This window comes from Scyliorhinus torazame, chromosome 28 (assembly GCF_047496885.1).
Source record: "Scyliorhinus torazame isolate Kashiwa2021f chromosome 28, sScyTor2.1, whole genome shotgun sequence".
Lineage (NCBI taxonomy): Eukaryota > Metazoa > Chordata > Chondrichthyes > Carcharhiniformes > Scyliorhinidae > Scyliorhinus > Scyliorhinus torazame.
In genome coordinates this window covers 10,676,757-10,682,756 of record NC_092734.1, presented here as the reverse complement: position 1 = coordinate 10,682,756, position 6,000 = coordinate 10,676,757, and positions in this window count along the sequence as shown.

Below are 6,000 nucleotides of genomic sequence, written 5' to 3'. Positions count from 1 at the left end.
CAGAAGGTCCCACAAATCAATGGACTTTGCTGCCAGTGAATCTGATTTTTTTTTCCCCGGGTATTTATTGATGGAGGTGTGTGTTCGAGAATCTGTCACTCTGTCCTCTCAGGCCATTTACCATCAGGGGCTGTGTCTCCAAATCTGGCAGCACTTCACCGGACATCCAGTTTATCTGGTTATTATCAAATTGCTGTTTGTGGGAGCTTGCTGTGCACAAATTGGCTGCCACTTTCTCAAAATGCCAACACTTCCAAAGCACGTCATCGGCTGTAAAGCACTTTGGCACATCCTGAAATCGTGAAAAGTGCTATGGAAATGCAAGTCGTTCTTTATTATTTGGTTTCGCACGCGAATTTAAGACTGAGATGCGGAGGGGTTTCTTCTCTTCTCTCAGAGGGTTGTGGGTCTTCGGAACTCCTCGCCACAGAGAGCTGTGGGGGCAGAGTCAATGTGTATATTTCAGGTTGAGATATGGTGGCACAGTGGTTAGCACTGCAGCCTCACGGTGCCGAGGTCCCCGGTTCGATCCCGGCTCTGGGTCACTGTCCGTGTGGAGTTTGCACATTCTCCCCGTGTTTGTGTGGGTTTCGCCCCCACAACCCAAAGATGTGCAGGCTAGGTGGATTGGCCACACTAAATTGCCCCTTAATCGGAAAAAATGAATTGGGTACTCTAAATTTATAAAAAGCAAATAAATTTAAATTTAAGGTTGAGATAGGTAGATTCTTTTTTTTTAACAAACAATTTTATTGAGGTATTTTAGGCATATAGAAAAAGTGACATTGTACAGTACAAAAAAAAGAAGTCAAGACACAAATTAAACATAGTGCAAACCACGGCTCTGTTCACGCACGGACCTGCCTCAATATCCCCCTAGTCTACTCTACACTACCCTAGCCGCCCCCCCCCCCCCCCCCCCCCCCCCCCCCCGCTGACGCTTACTCCTCTGCGAAGAAGTCAATAAATGGCTGCCACCTTCGGGTGAACCCTAGTAGCGAACCTCTCAAGGCGAACTTGACTTTCTCTAGGCCAAGAAAGCTCGCCATGTCGGATAGCCATACCTCAGCCCTCGGGGGCTTTGAGACCCTCCATGCTAACAGTATTCGTCGCCGGGCTAACAGGGAAGCAAAGGCTAGAACGTCGGCCTCTCTCTCTTCCTGGTGTCCCGAGTCCTCCGAAACCACAAAGATTGCCACCTCCGGGCTCATTAACACCCCAGTTTTCAATACCCGGGACATGACGACTGCGAATCCCTGCCAATACCCCCCCGAGTTTAGGGCACGACCAGAGCATGTGTACATGGTTAGCCGGCCCTCCGGTGCATCTAGCACACTTGTCCTCCAGCCCGAAGAATCTGCTCATCCAGGCCACCGTCATGTGGGCCCGGTGCACGACCTCAAACTGGATCAGGCTGAGCCTGGCGCATGTTGCGGTCGTGTTTACTCTGCTCAGGGCTTCTGCCCAGACACCATCCTCCATCTCTCCCTCAAGCTCCTCTTCCCATTTAAGCTTCAGGCCCTCGGTCTGCATAACCTCAGCTCTCATTAGTTCCTTATAGACGTCTGAGACTCTACCCTCTCCCACCTCTCCCCTAGAAACTACCCTGTCCTGCCTCCCTTTCGGCGGGAGACGTGGGAAGGACGGCACCAGTCTGCGTACAAAATCCCGCACCTGTAAGTATCTAAAGTCGTTCCCTCTCGCCAGCCCAAACTTCTCCTCCAGAGCCCTCATGCTCGGAAATCTCCCTTCCAGGAACAGATCCCCCATCCTCACAATCCCCGCCCTCCTCCACAGTCAATAACCCCCCCCCACCCCGTCCATGTTCCCCGGGGCAAATCGGTGGTTGCCGCAGATTGGGGTCCACACCGATGCTCTTACCTCCCCTACATGCCTCCTCCACTGGCCCCAGATCCGAAGAGCCGCCACCCCTATCGGGCTGGTGGAGTACCGTGCCGGCGGAAGCGGCAGAGGTGCCGTGACCAGGGCTGCTAAGCTAGTGCCCCTGCACGAAGCAGCCTCCACCCGCTCCCAAACCCACCCCGCACCCACCATCCATTTCCTTATCATCGCTATGTTGGAGATTATTTTTTTATTCATAAATTTAGAGTACCCAATTCATTTTTTCCAATTAAGGGGCAATTTAGCGTGGCCAATCCACCTACCCTGCACATCTTTGGGTTGTGGGGGTGAAACTCACGCAAACACGGGGAGAATGTGCAAACTCCACACGGACAGTGACCCAGAGTCGGGATCGAACCTGGGACCTCAGCGTTGTGAGACTGCAGTGCTACCGTGCTGCCCTGGAGATTCTTGATCAGTCAGGGAATCAAGAGTTGCAGGGAAAGGGCAGGAAAGTGGACGTAGGGAAGTGTCGGATCAACCATCATCCTATTGAATGGCACAGCAGGATCGAGGGGCAGAATGGCCTATTTCTTATGGTTTCATGGAATGTTCCTCCTTCCTTTTTAGAGGCATGAGACAATGACAGAAAGTCTTGTATTTCTATCTCTCAGAAACAACATCAAGAACTTTACAATAAATGCCTTTGAACTGCGGTGAATGTTTCTCCCTGGGCAAGCACTGCAGCACTTTAGAAGTTACAGAACTACGATAATGCTCCTGTGAAGTGCCTTGGAATGTTCTTTCAGGCACTAAATAAATGCAGGGTGTTGTTATTCTGCAGCAATCAGTCTCTGAAGCACAGGCGGAAAGTGTTTTTAGTAGACCTTCCAAAGAGTAAAACAAACATTCGAATGTGACCATTTATCTTGGATTTCTGTTTAAATGCCTGCAGTTTACAAAAAAAAATGAACAGGCTTCCAGGAGCGTTTTGTTAATACTTTGAACTTCATGCGATGTGGGATCTGTTATAGTTATTAAAATGTCGGTCAGTAAACTCAGTGTGTGCAAAAAAAAAGCGCTGCATTAAATGTGCATCTTAAAGATTTTGCACATCAAAGTGTTCCTATGCTAAGCAAAACAAGCTCGTCGCTCTTCTCTCACGAGCGTCTGGACCCAAAGGATGTGGTTTTAATTTGCAAAATATTGTACAAGCAGCTTCAATTTACACAATACATTGCACCTGGGTCCTAATGTCACTTACAGTTGATTCAATTACGTCACTTGATTTCTAAACTGCATATATATTTATATGTGTGTGCGTGTGTTTATGTTTTTTTTTAAATTTTATTTTTATTTATTTATTTATTTTTAAATTTAGAGTACCCAATTCATTTTTTCCAATTAAGGGGCAATTTAGCGTGGCCAATTCACCTACCCTGCACATTTGGGTTGTGGGGGCGAAACCCACGCAAACACGGGGAGAATGTGCAAATTCCACACGGACAGTGACCCAGAGCCGGGATTGAACCTGGGACCTTGGCGCCGTGAGGCAACAGGGCTAACCCACTGCGCCACCATGCTGCCCGTGTGTGTTTATGTTAACGTGCATTTTTCCTCCCAGCTTTTCCATCACATTCTCTCCTGAATACTCCAAACTGTACAGACCGCAGAACCTCTAAATATTATAACGTCTTACCTAATATTTACATTATAGTATCAGGCCCAATAGATGCATGCAAGGTGGTATGTATACTCCAACAGCCTCCATGTATCCCTCTTCAACTATCTAACCCCATCAACATGTCCTTTTATTCCCCTCTCGTTCATGTGTTTAACTAGCTTCTCCATAAATGCACCTACAGCTTTCACCTTTTAAAAATAAATTTAGAGTACCCAATTCTTCATTTTTTCCAATTAAGTGGCAATTTAGCGTGGCCAACCCACCTACACCGCACATAATTTTGGGTTGTGGGGGTGAGACCCTCACAGACACAGAGAGAATGTGCAAACTCCACACTGACAGTGACCCGGAGCTGGGGTTGAAACCGGATCCTCGGTGCCGTGAGACAGCAGTGCTAACCGCTGCGCCACCGTGCCCCCCCCCATTTGCCAACCTGAGCAACTACCTTTAACCTCTGCTCTCCCTGTGTCTGTGTGGGTTTCCTCCGGGCGCTCCAGTTTCCTCCCACAGTCCAAAGATACGCAGGTTAGATGGATTGGCCATGCTAAATTGCCCCTTAGTGTCCAAAGATGTGCAGGTTTGGTGGGGATAGGAGTAACGGGGATAGGGTAGGGGAATGGGCCTCGGAAGGGTGTTCTTTCAGAGGGTCGGTGCAGTCCCGATGGGCCAAATGGCCTCATTCTACACTGTATGAATTCTATGGTACTAATGCATTGTGGGACTCCTACACAGAGCATTCCCGCTCAGAGGCAGGGATGCTACCAACTGAGCCACTAGACAACATGAACCCACAAGAAATAATTATTTACTGGCTGGATTATATATCATATATGCGAGTGAACTTACCAACTTTAGTCGCCAACTCCTGTTTCTGCTTTCAAAAATATCCTTATAATAATATCTTTACATCACCCAAGCTTCGGAGCAGCCCGCTATGTTTTTGTTTGTTACCTTATCCCCTATTACTGTGTATCTGCTGTCAGTCTTCAAACACCTTTCTGTACAAGAAGATTACTGTTAGAAATTCACGTTATTCAAATCAATGAAAGTTGGGAGGTCGAAGACTTTACTTGTAAACAAAATGGTGAAGGTTGCAATCCTATTTTAAGCAGCTCTTTATTTCGTTTTTCCGCTGGCAATCGAGACCAGGGAACTGGCTGGAAAACGTGTTTTCAATTTTACAGAGTGGCTCAGTGTGGACTGTATTTGGCTGCGTCTATCAGGGACTAGCACTGGGACGCCCCCGGCAGTCCCCACCTCACACCCACTTTAAGCAGAGTTTAGTGTTGTGTGTGTGATTTGTGTGTTCTAGTCTCAAAACGAACCTACACCTCCCCCCCCCAAGCCTTCCACCACCGTTTATCTTGGATAGAGCACCTTTGAATTTATTCAATGCAACCTCTCAGGGAAAAGAGGGAACAATTCAAACATTGCTGGAGCTCACCAACAATTGAATCTCTTTGAAGAAACAATGGTGAATATGACATGTAGTCGTGAAGTAAATCGAGGCATTGCCGAGGAAACTGCCAGCTAATGCATAATAGTCAAAATGCAGAGAATGTGCTGCATTTATGCAATGTTACACAGCACTGCATGTCTCCATTTCTGTTTGAATACAATGTAAAGACTTAGCTTCAATCTCATCCAAAACTCATCTTGCCATCTCCTAATACATCAATTTTTAAAATATCATTTATTTTCTCAAATCTCTCACCGTCTGGTCCCTCCCTATCTCTGTAATCTGCTGCCACCCTACAACCCTCTGAGATTTCGACACACAAAAGGTTGCTGCATAAACTAAAGATGCATGGCATTGAGGGTAAAGTGGTAGCATGGGTAGAGGATTGGTTAACTAACAGAAAGCAGAGAGCGGGGATAAATGGGTGTTTCTCTGGTTGGCAACCTGTAACTAGTGGGGTCCCTCAAGGATCATTATTGGGCCCGCAGTTGTTCACAATTTACATAGACTATTTGGAGTTGGGGACCAAGTGCAATGTGTCAAAGTTTGCAGACGACACTGAGATGAGTGGTAAAGCAAAAAGTGCAGAGGATACCGGAAGTCTGCAGGAGGATTTAGATAGGTTAGGTGAATGGGCTAGGGTCTGGCAGATGGAATTCAATGTTGCCAAGTGTGAGGCTATCCATTTTGGGAGGAATAACAGCAGAATGGATTATTATTTAAACGGTAAGATGTTAAAACATGCTGCTGTGCAGAAGGACCTGGGTGTGCTGGTGCACGAGTCGCAAAAAGTTGGTGTGCAGGTACAGCAGGTGATTAAGAAGGCTAATCGAGTTTTGTCTTTCATTGCTAGAGGGATGGAGTTCAAGACTAGTGAGGTTATGCTGCAATTGTATAAGGTGTTGGTGAGGCCACATCTGGAGTATTGTGTTCAGTTTTGGTCTCCTTACCTTAGAAAGGACATATTGGCACTGGAGGGAGTGCAGAGGAGATTCACTAGGTTGATCCCAGAGTT